A 27,404-nucleotide genomic window follows, 5' to 3' on the forward strand; every position below is an offset into this window, starting at 1 on the left:
ACTAATGAGGATAATACTAAGGCGATCATTAACTTCCCAGAGCCTACCACTACCGACGCTGTACGAAGTTTCCTGGGCCTCAGTGGCTATTATCGTCGCTACATCCGGAATTATGCGCAGATCGCCGCTCCTCTGACCCACTTACTCAAGCAGAATGTGCCATTTGTTTGGACTAACGACCAGTCACAGGCTTTCCAAAAGCTAAAGACAGCTCTTGTAAATGCCCCTATTCTAGCATTCCCTGATTATACCACACCCTTCCTTCTCTGCACAGACGCCTCAGGCACTGGACTTGGTGCCGTTTTGATGCAACTCGATGAAGCATCAAGGAAGCGCGTAATAGCGTATGCTAGTCGCACCCTTACAACCGCTGAACGTAACTACAGTGTCACAGATCTCGAAGCGCTAGCGGTAATCTGGTCCTTGAAACATTTCAGAGATATAGTCTATGGTTATCCAGTGCATATCCAAACAGACCACCTTCCACTATGTGATTTGTTCAAGAATCGCAACCTAACAGGTAGACTAGCTAGATGGTCTATCATCATCCAGGACTTTAATCCCACTTTTCAATATGTACCAGGCAAGTTGAATGTAGTCGCAGACGCACTCTCACGTCACGTAGCAGCAGCTATAACATCACTGCAGCCTGAAGTAACTGAAAACACAACACTAACGTCAGAAGTTGTTCAAAACTTTCAGCGCCAAGACCCCATGTGGTCCAAAGTCATTTATTTCCTAGAATCTGGTGATGCCTCGACCTTACCTACTCTGCCAGTATCACTAGATAAGTTCATGCTAGACGATGATCTCTTGTACAGGAAAACACTGCTAACAGGCAAAGATATGCCCAATCACGAAGTACGCCAACTTGTTGTCCCCACTGCCCTGATACCAAAGGTTCTTCATATTGTTCATAATACTCCTCAAGCTTCCCATCCAGGTAAAGACCGATGCTTGCGCCAAGCACGTCTCAAATACTATTGGCCAACCATGCGCCGCAATCTCAATGCCCACTGTGACTCTTGCCTCTCCTGCCACCGCCACAAAGGATCAACCGGCTTACCAGCACCTCTCTTACAATACCCAATCCCGTCACGACCATGGGAAACTGTCTCAATCGATCTCTTAAAACTTCCTCTCACAGAATCTGGCGCTGAGTACTTGTTCGTAGCGGTCGACCACTTCTCCCACTACTGTGTCCTCGTTCCCCTCTCCGACAAGACCGCGAAGAGCGTTGCACGTGCCCTTGTAGATCACGTAATTTGCCCGTTCAGTACCCCTCATACCATTCTTACTGACAACGGTACAGAGTTCAACAATGGCCTTCTCGATGAGATCTGTCGCCACTTTCGTATCAGTAAGTGCAATGTCCTGCCTAACCATCCGGCTTCCAATGGCCTTGTAGAACACCACAACCGAAAAATCTTAGAGTGCCTCAGACATCTAGGCTCCCATAGTTCGTCCTGGGATGACTGGATTCCCCAAGTGGCATCCTCCATCAATAGTTCCATCAATGCATCCATTGCTGAATCTCCCTTCTTCGTCCTCTTTGGTTTTGACAAGGACCTTCCATACTCTCTCTTATCCTCAAAGCCAGAACCCATCTACAACATGGATGATTATGTTAAACTAAAATTGGCCAACTTCCAGACAATCCACCAGTATGTCCAATCCACTTTGGCTTCCTCTCAGGAGGACATGCTGCAGCGCCAACATAAGTCCGCCTCTCCTATCACTATCAATGTAGGCGATCTTGTCTTTGGTCATTCCCATACGCGTTCCTCCAAGTTGGATGACAAATTTACAGGGCCCCACCGAGTCCTCACTCGACAAGGCAACAAATTTCACCTCCAGGACCTGTCCACTAGGGACACCAGATGGGTCCACGTCGATGACTTAAAGCGAGCACCCCGTGGCCTCGTGTTGGAAGAGTCACTTCCACAACCTCCTGCCCCCTCTTCCCCTCCTCCCATCCCTCAGTCTACTTTGTCTCCACCTATCCCTCAGTCTCCTTCCTCTCCATCTCCACCTGCTCATTCATCAATCAATCAATATCGGTCCAAACTGCGCTCTGCCCATCAACCTCTTCACGACCTCCCCCATTAACTCTACCCTGATTTTCTAGGTACGATGTTAGCGATCTCCCTGCTGGCAGTGCTGACCCTCTTGGGGTCTGGGTCAGGTCAGGACGATGGTGGAGTACGTCCCAGGGCCTTGGTCGGCTCGGGAGGCGAGGTAATGCCTATCGACGACATCGCCTCTTTGCGCTATGATCTTGCGCCCCTGGCCGACGTAGCCATTACCCTACCTGCCTACGCGCACGAGCTCCACAGAATCAGGAACCATCTCACGACCCTCATGGGGACACACAACCCGAATGAGTATCTCTATAACCTTTTCCTCCCACTCTCCTGGCAGTTGCAATACATAAGTAACAGATTCACTGAGCTCAATGACACATTTTCCATTCAGACACCCGTTGGTCGTTCTCGTGTGAAACGAGGTCTCTTCGACTTCGGCGGTGAGATTCTGAGTGGCCTGTTTGGCGTTGCTACTCGTACAGCCCGTGACATTTCTGGCTTCGAATCTGATCTCACTCATTTAGCTTCAGCCCTAGAATCACAATGCCGAGTCATTTAAATCCAACACACTATGTTACAGAAGCTCACAACCCAACTCAATGAAGTCACGTCCACTCTAAACAATTTCACCGATATCTTACAACGCCACCTTTCCGATCTCAACGTTATCTCTCAGTTCTTCTACCTCAAACTCAACATGGCTAATCTCCAACTGGCCGTTGACTCTCTCCTGTCTCAAGTCTCTACCTTGGTTCATATCCTAGTCGATGCTATCAATGGACGTGTCACTGCCGACTTAGTACCTGTCTCAACTCTCCGTTCTGTCCTGGAATGGGCTCACTCCACCTTCGGTCTCTCCCCAGTCCTCCCTTACTCCTCCCTTGAATAATATTATCCTGTTCTCGAAGCCACTCTTCTCACCACATACGTCGTCGTCCATATTCCTCTCCGTTCTGCGATAACCTTTCACCTTTTCCACATCATTCCCTTCCCTTTCCGCCTCAACAACTCTTTGTTACAGGTCTCTGTTCCTTCAGAATATTTCCTCCTCTCCCATGATCATCTTTCCGTTGCCTTCCTTTCTTCCACAGACCTCCAGCAATGTTCCTCCCTTACTCCGACCTCTCGTCTCTGTGCTGCCCACCTTTTCGCTATCTTCCCTAGCAGTGCTACACCCTGTGAGTCTGCTTTAGTTCGCAACCATTCCATCTACTTGGCCTGTTCTTTTGTCCCAGCTCCTGACCTCCCGGTCCACCATGCTCACCTCACCCATGTCCAGTACTTCTTCTTTGCTGTTCCCATCTCTGTCACAATCATGTGTCCTGGTTCTTCCATTCGCTCCGTCCCCGCTAGTGGTCTCTACAAAGCACCTGACTATTGTACCGTCAAATCAGAGTCCGTCATCACTTACGCCACTCGCTATCACCAAGCTGTTCTTAAACACTCCTATGCCATCTTTCAACCAATCGACATGCCTTCAACCCTACCATCTGCCAACATTACCATCACCTCCCCTCACTTGCGCATGCTCACCTTCCTCAATGACAGTGATTTCATTATGGATCAATTTTCTCTGGCCTTCAGCCATTCATGGGTTCATCCAACAGTTGTGTTTCCCCCTGTAGTTATCGCTTTCATAGGTTTTCTACTCATCATCTGTGCAGTGCATTGTTGTGTCAGAAAAATGGAACGTCGTCTCCAGGAAATCAGAGTCGCTACCGGCATAGTACGCCCTACCCACGACGTAGAAACTCCCCGTACTTAGTGCCCTCACATTCAGTGACTACCAATGCCATCTGACAATTAACCAAATTGTGAACAGCACTCTGCCTACTAGAAAATGATGGTATTTCTTTCATGCATTACTGAGTGACAGTGTATCCTACAGAAAATACAAAAAAAAAAAAAAATGAAGGAAGAACGACAATAGAACTCTCATATCTACTCCTTGTTTATCATGTATCAAACTATTATTGTGTACTTCCCATTATGTTTATATATACCTTCGACCCTTACTGGATTTGTACCTATTAATCCTTGTATATCTTATCTGTATATATCGTTCTACTTCCCTCCCCTCAACATGGCCATGTCTCCCCTACTGCCCCTGTATCATACTTATCCCTTGTACAAACCTCCCCGGTCCTGCCTTACTACTATAATCATCCACCATTTAACTCCTGGTGTCAGGAGACACCATCTCAGCTACCCGGGGGAGTAGTGTACCCCCTCCACAATATGTCTACCCCCGATGTATATATGTCCCCCCCCAGTGCATACATGCCCCCGCTAAATTTGCTAGGTCAGCATGCTTTCCCACGCCTGAAGACGGCGTTATTGCATCAGTTCTTAGCAGACAGCCGACACGGGCAGGCTGTTTTACTGTGAGCTTGTAATAAACTCCTTATCTAGCTGTTTGTACACGGAGTTTCTGTCACCAAAGTATTGCAAGTTACATATATATATATATATATATATATATATATATATATACCTCTCAACTAACACGAGTTTAAAAAACGCGTTTTCGTTTTAACACGAGCAAATATTTAAGGAGATATGTTTAACTAACAAGGGTTTCTCGATTTAACGCGACTTTACACGGTACGTGATGGTTTCAAATTAGCCGCCCGCCCACTTGGACAGTCCCGAGCTGATAGACCGTGTGTGGCAGGCACACCCCACTCACCAACTATTCCATCCACCTTCATATTACCAACTTTACCATTCATATCACCAATCAAAAACACTCTCATTCCTTCCAAACTTTTCCATGCACACTTCCACATTTGTCCAGAACTCTTCTCTCACTCTTCTAGCACGATCTTGCGTTGGCGCATACACACACACAATCGCCCACATTTGTATTCCAACTTTCAACTTTACCCAGGATTGTGTGGGTAAAGTTGAAAGTTGGAATACAAATGTGGGCGATTGTGTGTGTGTATGCGCCAACGCAAGATCGTGCTAGAAGAGTGAGAGAAGAGTTCTGGACAAATGTGGAAGTGTGCATGGAAAAGTTTGGAAGGAATGAGAGAGTGTTTTTGATTGGTGATATGAATGGTAAAGTTGGTAATATGAAGGTGGATGGAATAGTTGGTGAGTGGGGTGTGCCTGCCGAGATAGATGAGAATGGGAGTGCGTTAGTGGACATTTGTGCTGGGAGGGGGTTGGTGATAGCCAATACCCTCTTCAGGCATAAAATGATCCACAGGTATACATGGCGAGTGATGAGAAGGGTGGGTGGTGAACTGAATGAAAGGAAGGCAATGATTGATTATGTATGTGTGGATGAAAGGATGCGAAGATGTGTAAAGGATGCAAGAGTGTATAGAGGTTGGGGGAGTGGACTTTCTGACCACTACTTGGTGGTGGCCAGAATTAGGATGCAAGTGAGATGGAGGAATAGAAGAAGGGAAAGACGAGAGGAAGGAGTAGTTGCAAGGAGAGTGGAAAGGTTACAAGAGGATGAGATAAAGGCAGAGTATAAAAGAGAAGTGGAGGAACGATTGGGCAAATATGTATTGGAGCAGATGGGAGACGTGGAAGGTGTGTGTAAGATATTTACAGAAGAAATATGTGCAGCATGTGATGTGGTGTGTGGAAGGAAGAGAAGGCGGAGGGGGTGCAAGGAACAGCGTGGTGGACTGAAGAGGTGAAAAAGGCTGTGGCACAAAAGAAGAAAGCATACAATGAATGGGTGAGAAATAGGGGCGTGGAAGAAGTTGAGAGGCGGAAGAGAGAGTTATATGTGGAAAGGAAGAGAGAGGTGAAAAGATTAGTAAGAGAGAGTAAGAAGAGAGTGGATGAGGAATTTGGAAGGAATTTGAGTGTAAAGTGGAGGGACTGTAAGAAAATGTTCTGGAGAGAAGTGAAAAGAGTAAGACAGGGTGGAAGTGAAGTTAGCAGGGGAGTGAAAGATAAAAATGGTAGATTACTAGTGGAGAAGGGAGAAAAAGTGAGCAGATGGAGAGAACACTTTAAGGAATTGTTGAACGTAGAGGATGGAAGTAATGCGAGTATAAGTGGCTGGGGAATGGCTGGGAGAAGGAGGGAGGTGAGAAGACAGGAAGAAATCAGTAGGATAGAAGTTGTGGAAGCAATGAAGAAAGTTAAATCAGGGAAAGCCCCAGGAATTGATGGAGTGTGTGGTGAAATGCTGAAGCATGGGGGAGAGATAGTAGTAGAATGGATGTGGAAGATGTGCAGATTGGCCTGGGAGGAAGGTAGAGTCCCGGAGGATTAGGTCAGGTATAATTATTCCTTTGTACAAAGGAAAAGGGGAAAATAAAGTGTGTGGTAATCATAGGGGCATTTGTCTTCTTAGTATAATAGGAAAAGTGTATGGTAGGATACTTATAGACAGAGTTAGAGAAAGAACAGAGAAATTAGTTGGAGAAGAACAGGGAGGCTTTAGGAAGGGAAGAGGTTGTGTAGATCAGATATTCATTCTTAGACTTTTAGTGGAAAAGTTTCTAGAGAAGGGTAAGAAGTTGTATGCGGCTTTCATGGATTTGGAGAAAGCATATGACAGGGTGGATAGACAAGGATTGTGGAAAGTGTTAAGAATATATGGAGTAGATGGGAAGTTGATGAATGCTGTGAAGAGTATGTACGATGGTGCGAAGGCTGCAGTGCGTGTGGATGGTGAACTAAGTGAATTTTTCTCTTTGAAAGTTGGTTTGAAACAGGGATGTGTCATGTCTCCATGGTTGTTCAATCTGTACATGGATGGGGTAATAAAAGAGGTACAAGGTAGGGTAGTGGATGTTGGAGTGGCCCTGGTGAGAGAGGATAGTGTTTGGAAACTCCCTGTACTGTTGTTTGCAGATGATACTGTGTTGTTGAGTGAAGACGAAGGGGAGCTGCAAGGCTTGGTGGATGAGTTTGAGAGAGTGTGTAAGAAACGGAACCTAAAGGTGAATGTAGGGAAGAGTAAAGTGATGGTCTTTGAGAGAGGTGAAGTTAGTGAATGTACAGCGAGGTTAGATGGTGAGGAATTGGAAAATGTGAGTACGTTTAAGTATTTGGGTAGTGTGATGAGTAAGGATGGAGGTTTGGAGGGTGAAGTGCTTGAAAGGGTACAGCAGGGAAGAAAGGTTGCGGGTTCCTTGAAAGCAGTGATAAGAAACAGGGAAGTGAGCATGGAAGTGAAAAAGTTACTACATGACAGTATTGTGATACCAACTCTAACGTACGGAAGTGAAGCTTGGACATTGTTGGAAGGACACAAGTCAAGAGTGAGAGCAGTGGAAATGAGTTATTTAAGAGGAGCCTGTGGAGTCACGTGGAGAGACAGGCTGACGAATGAGGATATAAAGGAGCGTTGTGGTGTGGATGTGGATGTGATAGGAAGCGTTATGAGGAACACACTGAGGTGGTTTGGCCATGTGGAGAGGATGGAGGGTGAGAGACTGACGAAGAGAGTGTATGTGAGTGAGGTGGAGGGGGGAAGAGGGAGGGGGAGGCCGAGGATGAGATGGAGGGATGGGGTGGAGAGGTATATGAGAGAGGGGGGTGTGAGTTGGGAGCAGGGCAGTGAAATGGCGGGGGACAGGGCGACTTGGAGGCGATTTGTTTGTGGCCACCCCAAACGGGATTGAGGCGTCTGGCAATAGATAGATAGATAGACAATCTTTTTTTTGTCTGTTGCTTAAACTGGTTTTATTCGAACTATAATATTCGAAAATGAAGTTTGGCCCCATTCTAAGCAATTTGGCTCATTTTCGGACAAAATTTGGCCAGGAAAATGATGGTAGATCAAAATTGTTACAACTTGATCCTGCAGAACAGAAAGAAGAAAACCACTCAGACCAATATAGAGCAGTTCTTTATGAAGAAGACAGAAAACTTAAGTGAGTTATCTTCATCACCAGTAGCACGGGAGTCAGAGGAAGAGGAACAGGAAGGACAGCAGAGCGAGGAGGGACAACAAATTTACGGTGGGGAGCGGCGGGAGGTGGGGTAGAAGGATAAGGAGGGGCAGCAGCAGACGACGAGTGATGCATAGATGAAATGAGGTTGTGTTGTTTTTTGTTTGTGACCTACTTACTGTAATGAAAATGTTGCTTTTACTGTAGTGTTTTTATGACCTACTAATGCATTAATAATGTTGAGGAACTTTCACAGTGCCGTGAATGAAGCAGAATTGAAAGAGAATCCACGCAAAAAACGAAAACAGTATGTATTTGGGGAGAAGTAAACAACGCTTCGGCCCAACTTTTTTTTTTTATTTTTTTATGTGTTCGACTCTGGGCATAGGGTTCAGAGCCTGCTCCCAAGGCCCAGTAGTCCTCCTACATACCATACACCTCTACATGTACCATTCACCTCTACATGTCACCACTTCGGCGCTAACACCCACCGTCCATATTGAATACATGCTAGGGCTGTCTCATACAGGACTGGTGTATTGGTATTAGCGGGGGTATTTTTTCGACATGTCGGCGGGTCTTCTGGTAGATCGGTAGTCTGCTTTACATGAAATTCAAATCCTTAAACTGTTCCCTGCCCCAGCGGGGATTTGAACCTGGATCCGGTAGGACTGCAGGCCACCTCTCTACCGATTGAGCCACTGCCTCAAATGTTTTTTATTTCTCCCCAGATATACTGTACTGTTTTTGTTTTTTACGTGGATTTTCCTTCAAATTAATATTGTTGCTTTTAAGTTTAGAGTAGCATAACTCCCCAAATGGGTAGACTTTTCCAGAGTCCAGGAACGTAAACCCCAATATTACCATTCTTTCTTATGGGAAAATTATGTTTAAAAAACGCGTTTTTAACTAATGCAACCTCTCTAGGAACCTAACCCTCGCGTTATTTGAGAGGTTACTCTCTCTCTCTCTCTCTCTCTCTCTCTCTATATATATATATATATATATATATATATATATATATATATATATATATATATATATATATATATATATATATATATAACACAAAGGAATGAATATGCTTAATACAGCTTAAACACGGCTAATAACATGGCTTTGGTCTTGCTGCCGCTTGAGGATTGTATCCAGCCTTGGAGTGCCCTAAGCTGGATGAGGAAGCTAATGAAAGGCTAATCTTAACCCACCTGTTGGAAAGAGGCCAGCTGCCCAAATAAACTGTTTAGGGACACAGAACAATATCAAGAAAACGAGGAAGTTCACATTTCTTGTAAGATCACTTCTTTTGTGAAAACTTGCATTCCATTCCAGCTTAAGGGGATACTCTGTTGAATGATAATACGGTACAGTTGACTAAGATAGAGAGCGACCAACTACTGTATGCCGGTGTGTGGCGATATCTGACAGCTGCTCCGTAGTTAACACTCTTATTTTATAAATGGATTACTCAGAACTTACAATCTTTGTAAGGATGGATGTAATTGGCTGAAGCTTTAAATATCGGAACAAATGCTTTGTCCCTTGTATATTACTGAATACAGCTTTAACAACGTGGCAGGAAGTAATGTATGCAGATGATGTCTAAGTACTAAATAAGCAAGACATAATTACAGTTATTGTAAGAAAAACACCTAGCAATGAGTACCGATTAACTTATGGTAAAATGTTACCATACAGAAGTGTTTCAGGGGTTAGTTTCGAATGGTTTTGATATTTGAAGCAGCGGAACGTGTCCAAGGCAAATAATTGTCTATTTGGTGTCGGTATCTATCGAGATGCAGAGTTTCCTTGCGAAATGGGCTAACATGAGAGGTTAGGCAATTACACACTCTCTGGAATTCTTTAGTGTAATATACATGTGATATAAGATTAGGCATTCCAGTTCAACATCACTAGCAATACAAATTTTGCAAATCGTTTATGCACGTCTTATAATATTCCCTGAGTACGATAAGTAATTCATAATTAATTCATTTCGGTTACAGAAAATTGAATTTAACTAAGAGAGAATAATTGGCTGTTTAGCTAAGAAACTGCTTTAACTAATCCCCTAGTATCATGATTCGTAACCGAATACACGATGCAGTTTAGCTACTTCATTGCAAAGTGATACTGACAGCAGCGAGTGTCCACACTATGAATCTGGTAGCACGCTACTTGCAGTGCCCCACCCGTGGGTAGGGGATCTCAGCCTTGGGTAAATTACCCACAGCACAGTCACTGCAGCCATTCTGCATTAAAACACATTTTTCGTCATACATACGCTAGGTTCAGTGTCTACATAAACGGGTGTATTGCTTGTGTATAGTAAGGCCAACGATCCAAAAATATTTAGAATAAAAAAAAAGAAAAGTTTGGGTAGACTGCAGTGTTCTAGTGGGCCAACCAGGGATCAAACTCGCTATTCTAAACCCGCACCCATTCATCTCCCCTCCATTTCCCTATATCAGTGCACCTCGCCGCATCACCGTCCATGCGACAACAGATATGACTCAGCTACCTTGCATATTGTGATGTTCGTGTAGAAACTATAAACGTCAATTATATGTTTGGATTTCGATATGATTCAGTGTTGTTTTCTTTTATTCATAGGATGTCTGCTATGACAATATTGCTTCTGTCAAACATCGCGATTGGAGGGGTCTAAAAACCATGCTAGGCATACCTCTTCACACCACACATTGTTCCCATGGATCCTTCCTCCATTCTCATCTCACGGTGGTATGTAAAGGAGGGATACCTTTAACTATTATATATCCTCATGCCTGTCATAACACCCATATATATTGCTGCCGGGCATCAGCAGTTTTTTATTTTGTCAACCATCACGTATGTTTATGTAATTCAGAATATAGTAGCTATTTTATGAAAAGGAGGGTAGGAATAACAGGTAAGAAAACTTTAAAATGCCACAATAGAGACGACGAGAATGTTCGGGATTTAACCTTACATCATACCGACACATGAATGTTGCGTACTGTTAATTATATAAGGCTGGCTGAACTGATATAATCAGATAAGAGCCTGTGCTTAGAAATACAGCGACCAAGAAAATCTTGACAGCTATATCAAACACCAACACGTTCACCAGTAACGATTGGACTATATTCAAATATGTGAGATGATAAACTACGGAGAACGATTTAGTGCTTTAATATCAGCTCATAATCACAGTAGATGGCATCATAGCACATAGGAGTCTAGCGGTAGCAGAATTGTTGCGTATCATGATCACTCTTGACAGTGAAACGCAAGTATGTTACCATGCATCAAAACCGTTGAATACAGTTCAGTCTGTATTGCGTGAGTCTGTAATACTGATTAATGAAAGTAATTAAATAAATTATCATAAATATATTGGTCTTGAATAGATGGGGAGGTTGAATCAATAGATTAGATAATAAGAGCGTGGAGCCATGAAGTCTCATTCATTTCCTCACATGATAAACCGATGTGATGACGGACCCATAGATCTCACCCACACTGTCATAGCGCGTCATGGCAAATAGAGAGCAACGTCAAGGTGACAAACTTGCCCTGCGAGGGAGGATAGTGGGAATGAGAGAGTGGCCTATCAAACTGCAAGGAACAATGGCATTCACCGCACCACTGTGTATTACTGACTCAAGCCGTGGGAGGTGGAAGGCAACCTGAGAGATCACCCTAAACCAGGACGGGTGAGAAAAACCACGACTGGAGAGGATCAGCGTATAAGAGAGTATTTTGATACCCATCCATTCAGCAACACGGTGGCAGCTAGAGAACACTTACAGCTGGATGTGTCTGCAGAGACTGCAGTATACGGCAAAGGATGAAGGAAATGGCCTATCGCCACTGAACACCAGCGATCATCCCAGGTTAACGGGGCATCATCGGGAATTACGGCTCCAGTTTGCCCAGCGTTATGTGGAGGAAGGCTTGCACTGCTGGGGAGAGTAGGTTTCTCTGATGATTAAACATTGAGCTCCACATCTCATGGGAAACATCATTGCTGGGTAATATAAGTGCAAAATGGAAAACTGGTTTTCGCAGGAATATGGTTTAGCATTTTCATACAACCTGATCTGTTTCATTCATATGTCATTAGTACATAAAACATGAGCTGGTCTTAAGCCAAGGTCACATAGTTTTTTTTTTTTATTGTGAATATGTTTTGGTGATTTTTTCTTCATCGGAAATGGGATAAAAAAAATCATGATGGGGAAGAAAAAATCATCTTTATTTTGCTCAAAAAAGAGGTTTTACAATGAACGCCCGTACATTTTTATCATGAAAATGATTGATATTTGATATTTGTGCATTGCTAAATTAAATTAAAACATGTATTCTTCATTAATAAACAAATTGCCTGTTAATTTCTTTCCTTAAAAAAGAAAGAAGTTAATCAATGAATGCCAGTACATTTTTATCATGAAAATTATTGATATTTCACATTTGTGCATCACCAAATTAAATTAAAGCAAGTGTTCTTCATTGTTACATAATTTACATGTTCATAATTAGTTTCCTTTCAAAATAAAGAAGTTTAACAAAAGTTTTTTTCTTTCATGCAAATATATCAAAACTCCTTCAATAGAATTATGAGATAATTATGAATTTACCTTCATATTCTTTTCAGTAGTCTTCAGACGAGCAAATGCCATTTCATATGGGAATCTAAAAACGTTTTTCATTATCATGGGTACTTCTGGTTCATAGAATATGTATTCTGTGTCCACAATGTCAATATCTTTCTTTTTGTTCCGCTCAATCCATCTCCACCACTTTGGGTCACTCGAAACATTTTATTTCTGAAGGCAATCAATTTCTACTTGGTCACTGGACCATCAGCAGCAGCAGCAAAAGTTTTAACTATCTTTCCCCAGAAGTAAATCATACGTGGCTCAGTATACTATACTGCGTAGTACTTTCCAACTGGGTCATCTGTTATTACAGGAGTGTCTGATGGAACTGCCTTTTGTGCCTGTACTTCCTCTTCACATTCCATTTCACTTTCATCTTTGTCTACAGTAAAACTGACATCATCAACAGAATCACTTTCCATTTCTTCCAACTCTTCTTCAGTTGTGGTATCAGAGAGTGGTTCAGGTTCCTTCTTTTTCTTTCTTAGCACTCTGTTATACTTTCTTTTTTTCTGTGTCTCATGCCCTGGCATTTCTATTCTACATTCCTCTTGAGTTATGATTTGGCTGTGAATACTAATTTTTCTTCTTGCAACACGTGTCGTTCCACCTCTTCCCCTACGGTGCAAAACTTCTTTTAAAGTAGTTTCTTTTTCCTTCTCTACCAAAAGGATATTGAACTTCATTCCTGTAGGAGCCCTGGCTTGGATTTCATTAACAAGAGTCCTCCAGCTTAAATGTTTGGCATACAATCCACCTCGTTTTTCTTTATCTTTCTTAACATCATCTTGAAGTTCAGTTTTGTTTCCAGTGCCAGTCTCATCCCAGTGACTACAGCCAGGTAATACCTGTTCCTGAAGAGGTGTAAGTGGTGTATCTGAGAGACCTTTCTCTACTTCTGGTTCAGATACTGGTGAAGTGGGAACGTCTGGGGTATTGGCAGCAAAATGTTGTGACAGGCCTTTTTGATTTTCGGATGGAGATGATTGTGAATCCCTGTTGTCTGTCTCCTCATCAGTTGTAGCAACATGCAGTACAGGCTTATTTTCATTATTCCTGGGGCTTCCTCTCTCAATCCACATCTTGTAGGTTTTCATTTTCAAGGGGCAAAGGCGATCACTCTGGTACTTTTCTGGGTTTAGTGGATATATTCCAGTTGCATAAAACCCTGCCTTTTTATTCTCCTGGGAAAGTCCATCCTTCCAGACTTGACACAACATATTCACAAAGCCTCTCCTTTGTAATGGTGCTCGTGCTCCTGTTTGATGCACATGCCGCATCAATGCTGAATCATAGTAAGATTTTAGAGGGGAAAAGCAGGCAACATCTAATGGTTGCACCAGATCTGTGCAATGAGCAGGTAGCTTCATTATGGATATATTTTCTTGCTTTGCTATTTCTACTGTTGCTCTTGATGTATGACTAAGATGGCCATCCAATATCAGAAGATGACGAACATTTTTAGTTTTTTCAGCAATTTTTTTTGCACAACTCCTCAAAAATTACACGGGTCATCCACCCTGACTCAGATACAGCATACTGAGTTTCTGGTAGTGCATCGGTTCCAACCTATGGAGACTGCATGTTTTTATCTTTGAATATGATTAAAGGATCCAGTGCTGTACCATCTGCACAGCATGTTGCCAAAACACTAATGATTTCATGGTTTGAACCACTAGTTATTTGCACGGTCTTAGCTCCTTTTGTATGGGTCTAGTGGGAAACCAGGTTCCTCGAGATTCCAGATACACTCTGGACGATCCATTGTCTCAAGTCTTTCCATTTCCTTTCTCAGAAGCTCGTAGAAGCCACAAATGACGAATGGATCATCTGTTACGCTATTCCTTGCGAGTTGCGTCATTCCACCAGTCTTCAAAGTCATGTTGTGCCTACGCATGAAAAGCGACAGCCCAGTCATAACCTGGCATGCCATCTTTAAACACTGTCTCTATTCCATTGGTAAGTAAATAATCTTTGACAATATCACGAAATTCTAACAGAGTTGGCCCTAGTCCCATTTTCTCCATTCTCTTGACTGTATCTGCAATCTTCCCTTCCAGCTCAGTAGCAAGTACCGTCTTCTTTCCCTGTAACACCAGCAGAAAACATATGTATCAAAATATGTTTTATTACATGAAGTATGAAGTTACGTAAGAAGTTATACTGTATATATATACATAAACAAATAAATAACAGAGAGCAATAACTCACCCTCATATCTTCCTTGCAAGGCTCTTCATTTTCACTTCTTTTAACATGCTTTCTCAAAAGAGAAAATGACATGTGATACTTTCCACTGGTTGCTCTAATGGAGGCACCATCCTTTACTTCCTGCACAGCAAGTTCAGTTGTGGCTTTCGTATATGTTCGTTCGTTCGTTTGAAGATTCCCTGCACCTATAGTGCTGGCCGGGCCATACATTAGCCCGGTCAGTCGGGTATGGGCTGATTAAAAAAACAGTAAGGGGAGGAAGACAGGGTCTGGGGATTGCCCAGCACACACGCCCTATCTCTTGGCTGGCTTTGTGGTGTGTGTGTGTGTTTCGTATATGGCTTTTCAACCTCTTTATATGTCCTGGGCATCATGACACTTAACTCTACTGCTCCTTACTGGCTACTGATCATGCAAGCTCCTGTGAACAAAGGAGAGAGTCATCTGAGTAACATGTTTCAACAAGACAGATCGACTGCCACTCACACACCATATATCACTAACATGTTTGAACACGTGTGACACAGTAGCCTTTGGGGTAATATAAAACCAAGATGGGGTGAAAAATAATAAGTTTTGGGTTAAAAAAAAAAAATAATAATCATGTTTGGGGTAAGAAAAAATACGGATACCTGATCTTCTCTTACCCTATGTGAGCACACCCCTATGGTGTAAAAGAAGATCACCCCCCCTTAACCCGGGGGATGGGGGTAGAGGCAGGGGGATGCTACCGGGGGACTTGTAGGGTCCTCCTGATATCTTTTTACCCCAAACTGAGCTCGTCACCCTTCTTGGGGGAAGATGAAACCAAAGTTTATACATGCCACTAAAAAGTTTTGATGAACTTTTTCTCATGTTTTATCTTAAAATGTGTCCAGAACATCCATGTATAAGACAAATTTTATGAAACATATATGAAATCAATTATACAAAAGTATACTATTTTTACGGGGCATAAGCACATCAACTGTTTTGACAGAATAGTAGAAATGCAATGATTTGTTCCTACCCCACTAATCCCTAGAATTTATCTTTCCCCATTTTTCTTTACATATATATATATATATATATATATATATAGATAGATAGATAGATAGATAGATAGATAGATAGATAGATAGAGAGAGAGAGAGAGAGAGAGAGAGATAGAGATAGAGATAGAGATATAGATATAGATAGACATAGATAGGTAGATAGATATATGGAGGGTGTCTGAAACAACTCTATACATAGTTTAAATGTTTAAAAAATCTCTTTGCAATTCACCTACGTTCTCGTACTGCCAGCAGCACTTTAGGATTAATTTCTTTATACCAAAGCTTTGTTACAATTGTGAACATACGAAATAAAAACCAAAACATATCGTTATACATATTATATAACATGTCTTCTAGGTATAATGAGAACATCTACCAGGTATCTCGCAGCGGTCATGTGACTTGCAGTGTGGGGATGGATATTCCTGTACGGGGTTGGAAAGGTCACACAGACAGAGGGTTGGTTTACTTCAGATAAGTATCTGGATATACTTGCGGATGTGATGATACCCCATGTCCGCTCCTACGCCCTCCCATATCCAGAAACCATTATCTTCAGGCAGGATACCCACCTTGTTCTCACAGCTAAGGTAGTGAAACGGTGGGTTGAGGAACAGCACCACGTTGATCTCTTACCCTGGCCTAGCAACAGGCCTGACCTGAACCCTATAGAAAACGTGTGGGTTAACATTGTGAATATGTGGAAGACATCGCAGGAAAGAACACCAGGGCAGCTCATGCAACACATGACAACGGAGTGGGAAGTCCTAAGGAGGAAACTGGTTCTCATTCACAAGTGCGTGGCTTCCGTCCCAGAGCGCCTTAAGAGTGTAGTCGTGAAGAATGGTGGTTGGACAAAGTACTGAACTGTCCAGTAATATTGTTTTTTGCAACACTCCACTGTCATGTGTTTTACGGTGCACATTTAATAACTCTCATGCACGTCGATAATTCTGTTTCCCCACTAATGTTAGTAAGCAGATATTTAATGTATTTATTTACGGTGGAATAATATGTAGGGGATGGTGAAAAAATAAAAATAAATGTAATGCAGTGGTGTGATTTCTGAGCACATGGCTGCACTGAGAATTACAAGAACGTGTTGGAGCCCCAATACAAACTTCCCTGTGATCAATATTATCTTAGGGTATCATTGATCAATTGAAAATACAGTATCAACCTTCACTGTTCCTAAAGAAGATGTAAATATATTACCCATTACTAATATTAACATATCTTGGTGAACGTGTTGGTGTTTGATATAGCTCTCAAGATATTCTCGGTCGCAGTATTTCTAAACACAAGCTCCTATCTGATTATATCAGTTCAGCCAGCCTTATATAATTAACAGTACGCAACATTCATGTGTCGGTATAATGTAAGGTTAAATGCCGAACATTCCCGTCGTCTCTATTAGCCCATTATAAAGTTTTCTTACCTGGTTATTCCTACCCTCCTTTTCATAAAATAGTTACTGTATTCTGAACTACATAAACATACGTGATGGTTGACAAAATAAAAAACTGCTGATCCCCGGCAGCAATATATATGGGTGTTATGACAGGCATGAGGATATATAATAGTTAAAGGTATCCCTCCTTTACATACCACCGTGAGATGAGAATGGAGGAAGGATCCATGGGAACAATGTGTGGTGTGAAGAGGTATGCCTAGCATGGTTTTTAGACCCCTCCAATCGCGATGTTTGACAGAAGCAATATTGTCATAGCAGACATCCTATGAATAAAAGAAAACAACACTGAATCATATCGAAATCCAAACATATAATTGACGTTTATAGTTTCTACACGAACATCACAATATGCAAGGTAGCTGAGTCATATCTGTTGTCGCATGGACGGTGATGCGGCGAGGTGCACTGATATAGGGAAATGAAGGGGAGATGAATGGGTGCGGGTTTAGAACAGCGAGTTTGATCCCTGGTTGGCCCACTAGAACACTGCAGTCTACCCAAACTTTTCTTTTTTTTTATTCTAAATATTTTTGGATCGTTGGCCTTACTATACACAAGCAATACACCCGTTTATGTAGACACTGAACCTAGCGTATGCATGACGAAAAATGTGTTTTAATGCAGAATGGCTGCAGTGACTGTGCTGTGGGTAATTTACCCAAGGCTGAGATCCCCTACCCACGGGTGGGGCACTGCAAGTAGCGTGCTACCAGATTCATAGTGTGGACACTCGCTGCTGTCAGTATCACTTTGCAGTGAAGTAGCTAAACTGCATCGTGTATTCGGTTACGAATCATGATACTAGGGGGATTAGTTAAAGCAGTTTCTTAGCTAAACAGCCAATTATTCTCTCTTAGTTAAATTCAATTTTCTGTAACCGAAATGAATTAATTATAAATTACTTATCGTACTGAGGGAATATTATAAGACGTGAATAAACGATTTGCAAAATTTGCATTGCTAGTGATGTTGAACTGGAATGCCTAATCTTATATCACATGTATATTACACTAAAGAATTCCAGAGAGTGTGTAATTGCCTAACCTCTCATGTTAGCCCATTTCGCAAGGAAACTCTGCATCTCGATAGATATCGATACCAAACAGAAAATTATTTGCCTCGGACAGGTTCCACTGCTTCAAATGTCAAAACCATTCGAAACTAACCCCTGAAACACTTCTGTTTGGTAACATTTTACCATAAGTTAATCGGTACTCATTGCTAGGTGTTTTTCTTACAATAACTGTAATTATGTCTTGCTTATTTAGTACTTAGACATCATCTGCATACATTACTTCCTGCCACGTTGTTAATGCTGTATTCAGTAATATACAAGGGACAAAGCATTTGTTCTGATATTTAAAGCTTCAGCCAATTACATCCATCCTTACAAAGATTGTAGGTTCTGAGTAATCCATTGATAAAATACGAGTGTTTACAACGGAGCACCTGCCACATAACGCCACACACCAGCATATTTGGTTGCACTTTCATCTGGGCCAACTGTACATAAATTTTCTTTACTAACATATAATGGGCGTCCGCACTGAAAGTGTGGAACGTGTCGAGTGAGCGAGCTAGTAAGTCAGGCAGTGAAAAATATTGTCTTGTGTGACTCATCATCCTTCTTCCGATTTCCTGACATGAAAATACTACAAAGAACTTATTAGATTACATGAAAAATATTCCCTCACACTTCCTAAAACCAAAACTCCTCTTGTATTAATTTTAGGTCTAGAGCTTGGGCCTTAGCAGGTTAATAATGGCTGCTTTTTGCTCAATCACAAAAATTACTTCCACCAAATCTCTCGGTGCGCTCCGATTCAAATCAGAAATAAGAAATTCAGAGTGTCTTTCGTCGATCAGGGTACTGTATCTGTTTGACTCTGATTTAGTTAAAATTTTGAAAAAAAAAAAAAAACAGAAGGTATTTGTTTTGACAAGGGAAAACCTGGTTGCTCTCAGCAATCGTCGGAAAATACTGCTGCGCTACTCACACCATTGACTCACGCAACCTTAGACCGTTACATTTTGCACAGCCGGCTGTTACGCTAACCTGCCTTATAAAAAATCGTTTCCTCGAATTACGGAAAAATTATTGGGAATTACGGGTTATCTATGAAATGAAAAAATTTAATTTTTATGCGATTTCAAAATTGGTGTCTACCTTTCTTGTAACTTCAAAATTGGCTGAGATATCCAAAAAAATTTGCTACAGTACTACAGACTTTTCCTCCCGACCCCTGTCCCCATTTCTTGCTGATGCGATAAATCTTTCGCTCGGGTACATATATCGGAGGTCCAAACTGTGACAAAATTTGCTGATATTAAATGATACGGCAGTTGTAAAGAACAAGTGTAAAAAGAAACTGGCTCCATTTAAAATCATCCCCTTTATTCCTGCGTTTTCCAGATTTGTTTCATTTTCTTTGGGCTTGTTACTAATTGAATGTATTTACTTACAGGTGGTACTTGTGGACCTAATTAACTTACCTTAGTAAAAATATTTCCTACTATCTATCTATCTATTGCCAGACGCCTTAATCTCTTATACGGGGTGACCACAAACAAATCGCCTCCACATCACCCTGTCCCCCGCCATTTCACTGCCCTGCTCCCAGTTCACACCCCCCTCTCTTATATACCTCTCCGCTCCATCCCTCCATCTCATCCTTGGCTTTCCCCTCCCTCTCTCCCTCTCCACCTCACTCACATACACTCTCCTCGTCAGTCTCTCACTCTCCATCCTCTCCACATGGCCAAACTACCTCAGTGTGTTTCTCCTAATGCTTCCTATCACATCCACATCCACACCACAACGCTCCTTCACATCCTCATTTGTCAGTCTCTCCATGTGACTCCACAGGCTCCTCTCAAATAACTCATTTCCACTGCTCTCACTCTTGGCTTGTGTCCCTAAGTAACTTACCTTAGTAAAAATATCTTCCACGTTAGCCATATCCCCCGACTAGGTGGTCCAGGTGGAACTGTTGTTGACTGTACGTAGCCTGAATTGTGGATCCTAACAACACAGTAATGGCGCAGTTAGCAGTCATCAGGCAGTACCAGGAACAATAGCTCTTTAAAATATGAACATAACTACTACATTTAATTTTGTCAGAAGAAAATAAATAATATAAAATGTACCTAGACACTGTTGATAAAAGGTAAATGGGACATGAGAGGAGACATGATGACAAAGACGCTGTACGAGAGATGCGATAAGAGAGAATAAAAGAAAATGAAAACAGAGAAAGTGGGACTGTACTATAGAGACTAAGAGAGTGAGGTGGACAAGAGAACTGCAGAGTGACAGATGATGGTAAGTTGCGGCGGTTAAGGAGGCAGAGATGAAGCATGAGAAAACCCGAGTGAAAAATTTACTAAAAAAAAACAATAAAATGGGCATGTTGTGTGTGTAAGAGAGACAGACAGACAGACAGACAGAACATGAAAGTATTCAGAGAGCGACAGCGCATTGTCGGAAACCCGTAAAAGACGGAGAAAAGAAAAACGAGATGAGGAACGAGGAAAAAAGGCCGAAGGCAAGACCCGTCAAGCGGACTAGAAAAACGGAGAAAGAAGAGGGAAAGTCGCTGCTAGAGAAAGGATATGTAAGAGGAGAGATATTGTGATCGGAATTACATGGCGATAGCTGAAGGGTCGAGAGTATATAGTTCACAAAAACAACCTAAGAAAAGCAGTCTTTGAGTCGGATGGAGCATATCTATTTTATTTTTGCTATATGCCACTGATTCTACTCACTTTAGGAATCTTCTCAAAATAGAAGGGTAAGATACAGCGGTCATTAACCATTTTACCGTCAAGAGTTTTCTATACCGAACAATAACTGCCTGGTAGTACAACGGAATAGACATGCTTGGTCGCTTATATACACACTCGCCGCAATCACTTACCCATGAACATTGCTACGCTGACACGCCTTCACTCAAATGTCAAACCCCGAGGGCAGAAGACGTACTCTGTAGTTTCTTTTCAGTATTTTATTCTCGGATGATTTAATTCTACTTACATTTTTAGAAAAGAAGGATTTGGATGAAACATTCATTTAATACGTTACTGACAGGCTCTTAACTGAATAAAATGATGATAGCAGTAGTAATATATTTAGATGAATTGGTTTATTTGAAAGGATTAACCGTGACAGGCAGGCGCGAAAGGTGGAGCCTGAAGGTGTGAGGACTCGCGTAAAAAAGGCATACAGCTGGAATATCACTGTAATCTCAACCCCCACCCCCCCAGTGGTGTATTTTTAATTATTTTTTTGTTGTCACCAAATTATTTATTAAGCTTAGGAACACCCTTTCTCAGTGAAAGGGTTATTGACGATTCTGTCTAGCCTGCCTAACACCGAATCTCTCTCCAAAGGATACTTAAATTGCCTGTTGATATATACAGCGTACTATTGTAAAACAGACGTCACCTGATATAAAGAGTTAAGCAAGAGGAAAAAAAGAGGAGGGCAATGTGAGACAATCGCGCTTTTCCACAGGTATCAGTGTTCTGAAACATGATTACCAAGTTACTGAGGACTGACAAAAAAAATCAACATTTGCTGTTATTTTGCATTTTATATTCTTGGTGTTTTCAGGTGATATCATTACGCTATAGTATTGACTTCTTGAACAGGTGTAGATAGATACAGCTTTTATTAACCTCTTCAGTAGGAAGGCCTTCCGTGTGATTTATAAGTTCTTTTAAAAGAAGCACACACACACAAAAAAAAGACAGCACCGTATTTGGGGGAGGCTGTGGCTGAATCGGTAGAGAGGCGGCCTGCTGTGCTGACGGACCCAGGTTCGAATCCCGGCTGGGGCAGGGAACAGTTTAAGGATTTGAATTTCATAAAAAGCAGACCTTCCTGATCTACCAGATGACCCGCCGACATGTCATAAAAATACCCCCGCTAATACCAATACACCAGTCCTGTATGAGACCGCCCTAGCATGTATTCAATATGGACGGTGGGTGTTAGCGCCGAGGTGGTGACATGTGGAGGTGTAGGAGGACTACTGGGCCTTGGGATAGGCTACTATTCCCGAGATATAGGCCCTGAAGCCTTTGCCCAGAGTCGGACACATACAAAAATATTAAATCAAAAGACTAAGATGACTTTGGAACGAGATGTGTCAAATATTCTAGAAGCCTCAAAGTATACAGATGTTGAATTTGGAAATGTACTATTCCATTTTCCTTCTCATGACCAATTTTGGTGGCTTGTTAGCATTCGATTCTTTTCCGTCATTAATACCAGAGATTCAATGATAAATTTCAGTGCAATTTTCTTCTCCTTACAGAAATTTGTATTCAGTTCTGAAGAGGCTGCGTGAGCTCAATGATTGTGGATATACAAAAACGTTTTACTGTGTCCCCTTCCCTGACATGAGGTTCTCCTACTCCAAATAGTATCGTCTGGTAAACAGGCAGGATGAGGAAGGGAGGTGGGCAGGAAGGACTATATACAGTAAGGTACGGAGAAGCATAGTGAAAGAGGCAGGAAATAAATCAGAGAAAGGCTGACGGGGTAAGGCAGACAGAGGTATTAAGGCAGAGAGAGTAAGGCGGATGGAAGAATAAAGCTCGGGGAAGGAACTGGGAGCAAGATACAGAGAGTGAGGAAGAGGGTGTAAAGCAGAGGGGGTAAGACAGAGGGTGTAAAGCAGAGGGAGTAAGGCAGAAGATGTATGGCAGAGAGGGTAAGGCAGAGGGTGTATGGCAGATGATATTTGAAAGAGAAAGTACGGCAGAAGGAGTGAGGAAGAGGATTTAAGGTAGAGGGTGTATGGTAAGGGAGGTAAAACAGAGGGTGTATGGCTAAAAGAGTAAAACAGGGGGTTTATGGCACAGGGAGTGAGGAAGAGGGTGCAAGACAAATGGTTTATGGCAGGGGGAGTGAGGAGCAGGGAGTAAGGCAAAGGCAGTATAGCAGAGGGTATACGGTAGAAGGACAGAAGGATTAAGGCAGAATGAGAGAGAGAGAGAGAGAGAGAGAGAGAGAGAGAGAGAGAGAGAGAGAGAGCAGTGGGTGTGAGGCAAAGGGAGTAAAGTGGAAGGAGTACGGCAGTGAGTTTAAGGCTAAGGGGATGAGATGGACGGAATCAGGCAGTAAAGGATGCTTTCGGGAACATGACCTAAAATGCGAATTTTTAGTCAGACGACTGCACAACGAGGAAATCTTTAAAAGGGTTTTTGCTATCTGTAACCAGTTTTATTTCATCTATTAAAAGAGACCACATAGTGAAGTGGAGAGAAGCATCCGTATCTTCTTGTTCCCATCAGATGAAAATATATCATTTTAGGGCAGACCCTTACCAGTGAAATTGTTAATGAAGGTTTTATTTGAAGTTTCCAGTCCGAAAAGTCTCACCCAAGCTTAAGGGATGCAAAGGTCTGCAGCAAGAATAAAATAAATGTTTCACCTGAATGCCGTGTGTAAAAAAAAAAATGAATTTAGGAAAATGTTCATAACGTGTGATATGATAAAAGTGGGAAAAAACTGGATGGCCGATTTTCGTGGACGGTTATCGTTCTCTTTGCATGGAGATTATTTACGGATTAATGTATAATAGTTCGGTCACACGATTTTTCATTGGTCTCTCAGAACTCCTAGTGAGTAACGAACAGGGTGGCTTTATGAGTGGCAGAGGATATGTGGACTAAATATTTGCAGTGTGACAGATAGTGGAGAGGGCTTGTGAGAAGGACTATAAGGTGTCTATGGCATCCATGGATTTGCAAGAAGCAAACGACAGAGTGGATATAGATGGATTGTGGAAGGTTTTGCGCATGTACGGTGTAGATGGTAAGCTGCTAGGTGCCGTCAAGAGGTTTTATGAAGGTAGTGAGGCATGTGTAAGGGTAAATGGGCATGTATGTGAATGGTTCACGATCACTGTGGGCGTGTGACAAGGTGTTGTGATGTCCCCATGGTTGTCCAGTATATATATGAATGAGATGCTGAGAAAAATAGACCAAAAGTAACGGAGAGAGGGATGGCATTGGTAATGAATGGTGATGGATGAAATATCTCAAATTTGTTGTATGTTGATGATGCAATGCTACTTCCAAATACCGGACAAAAACTTCGTAGGCTAGTGCAGAGTTTTGCTGATGTCTGTGTCGTGCCTTGAGAGTAAATGTAGAAAAGAGTAAAGTGATGGTTATCGAGAGAGAAGGTAGCTCCCAGTGTGATGTTACAGGGAATGGAGAGAGACTGAAATTGGTGAGAGAGTTCAAATACCTATGTACAATGATAGAAAAGTGAGGAAAATGTGCAAAAGAAGTGGACAGTAGAGTGACACAAGAAAGGAAAGTAGCTGGTGTTATGAAGGCCTTGATAAGAAACAGAGGCTTGAGTGTTGCAGCTGCGCGAGGCATACATGAAGCAGTGTTAGTGCCAACTTTAACATATGGATGTGAGACTATGGTGTGGCATGAGAATGAAAAGTCAAGAGTGACAGCAATGGAGATGGGACTGTTGGGGAAACTATGTGGAGTACAGAGAGTGGATAGGATACGAAATAACGTGATTCGTGGAAGATGCGGAGAGAGAGGAAGTTTTTGGCCACCAGAATTGAAGTGAGTGTACCGCGATGGTATGGTCATATGGAGAGAATGGATAACAATAGAGTGGTGAAAAAGGGATATCTGATCGAATATGAAGGAGGGACGAGGCGAGGTAGGCCAAGGAGAAGGTGGAGGGATATGGTGAATAAGTGTGTGAGGAAGAGAGGTATGGAAGTCGGTGAGGCTAGGAGACTGACAAGAGATCGAGCTGGCTGGATGAACGTTGGGAGAAGAAGCGCATGATCAAAGATTTGGCACCACCTTTTTACGTGACAGTTTTCGAATTGACTCTATCGGATACGTTACTATTAAGTTACAGAATGTGGTGAAAGTTTTTGGCGTATCAGATAGAGCCAGGATTCCGGGGGCTTGAAGATGAGTGAATAGAAACCTGGCCCATTGAACCGGGCAAACATGGGCTGTCTGGACGTTGCTACTCCTCCCCCTGCCCTAGGGTAGGAAAGGAGGTCCGGATTATGATGATGATGATCATTCTATCTCTCTCTCTCTCTCTCTCTCTCTGATGATCATATTATCAATAATTAAGGATAAGAAAATGGCAGAAATGAACTGTAGTCTTTATCAAGACGAGAATGTCAGCAAGACGAGAGAGAGAGAGAGAGAGAAAATTGTGTGTGTGTGTGTGTGTGTGTGTGTGTGTGTGTGTGTGTGTGTGTGTGTGTGTGTGTGTGTGTGTGTGTTTGTGTGTATAGTTCCAAAGTTCTTACCATCCTAAAGAGCCTTCATGACAAAGTAAATACTCGTGTGTCCGTAGGTGGGAGCAAATCCGAACCCTTCAATGTAGAAGTGGGTGTAATGCAAGGATGTGTCCTGGCCCCTGTTATTTTCAACATCCATCTCACTGCAGTTTCCCTTTTAAGTCACCAAAAAATGTATCCTGATGATGGAATAAGATCGAGATCCGTCTGGATGGTAACTTATTTAATCTCAGACGTCTCCAAACACAAAGACAGAAACATCCCAATCCATAATGCTGCAATGTGCTGATGACTGTGCCGTCTTTGGACATACCCCAGAAGCCCTACAACAAATTCTCACCATCGTTTCCAAAATATACTATGCAATGGGGCTCTGAATAAATGTCAATATAACTAAATAATAACTTGGAGAAAGAACGCAGCTGGGCCTTTTGAATTTCAAGTAGATGACAAGAATGTAAAACAGGTGGTGAATTTTACCTTCCTTGGAAGTGTGCTCACAGATAAACGTGACATTGATGCAGAAGTCCTTTCACAAATAGACCAGACTTTAGCCTCTTTTGGGTGTCTCAGATCCAGACACTTTGAAAACATCATCTTCAAAATCGAGACGAAGTTATCAGTGTATACAACTGTATGGCTATCCACCCTCTTATATGGTGCTGAATCCTGTAGTACTTACCAGCATCACTTAAGACAGCTTGGATCTTTTCACATCTGATGCTTACAGTGAATTGCAAGACTCACATGAGAGGATAATGACACTCACTCACAAACTCTCAAGTGGGCAAAGCCAACCAGCATAGGTAACATGCTAGCAAAAAAAACAGCTTAGATGGGTCGGAAATGTGTTTCACATGCCTGAAAACTGCCTTCCCCGCCAGGCTTGCTACGGCCAACTCCCTGTAGCAAGTCGCAACCCAAAGGGACAGAAGAAGAGATATAAAGTTCACATAAGAACATCTCTGAAGAAATGCAACATCATACCAAAATATTTTGAAACTAGTGCCTCTGACAGAAAACAATGGCAGTGAAGGAAGTATTCATCTTGAAGAAACTCGGAAGCTGGCTAGAGAAGAGCATGGACAACGAAGGCACAACCAAAACGGAGTTCTCCCAGCAGTCCCGAACTTGACATTCCAACTGTGTGGCAAAGTTTGTCGATCCAGAATTGGTCTGCACAATCACACACGCTGACAGCAAAGAATGAGAAGTACACCATCTTGGTATCTGTAGTAGAAGGACTGCTTTAAGTAAGCAGGTAAGTGTGTGTGTGTGTGTGTGTGTGTGTGTGTGTGTGTGTGTGTGTGTGTGTGTGTGTGTGTGTGTGTGTGTGTGTGCGTGCGTGCGTGCGTGCGTGCGTGCGTGCGTGCGTGCGTGCGTGCGTGCGTGTGTGTGTGTGTGTGTGTGTGTGTGTGTGTGTGTGTGTGTGTGTGTGTGTGTGTGTGTGTGTGTTCAAATCTGAGATATTACCTCATGGGGCACGCCAGTAATATACAGAATTGATGGAAGTAGGCGCGATAAATTGGTCTGGTATATGATTTTCTTTATGGTGCAAATTGATATTTTGAAACCTCTCTCTCTTTCTCTCTCTCTCTCTGTTTTTTGAGGTTGCAGAGTAAGATACGCTCAGTAATGGTCCACTCCCTATGAAAGATTCGGACTAAATAAATATTACTTATTCTTTTTTCTCTCGTAACAATATTCTTTTTTTTTTTCTATTTTCAAATCATCTTTTTATTGCTTTGTCGCCGTTTGTCTCTCAATATGTGCTTC

The 27,404-nt window shown here is 42.3% G+C and overlaps 1 pseudogene; it reads right to left on the reverse strand.

The window, feature by feature from the left end:
* The window catches only part of LOC145401254 (uncharacterized), a 38,045-nt pseudogene extending 21,800 nt beyond the window's left edge, over window positions 1–16,245 (reverse strand).
* Between the last annotated feature and the right edge of the window lie 11,159 nt (window positions 16,246–27,404).

This window comes from Coenobita brevimanus, chromosome 55 (genome assembly GCF_032717465.1).
Source record: "Coenobita brevimanus isolate Jiangsu-jjx chromosome 55, ASM3271746v2, whole genome shotgun sequence".
NCBI lineage: Eukaryota > Metazoa > Arthropoda > Malacostraca > Decapoda > Coenobitidae > Coenobita > Coenobita brevimanus.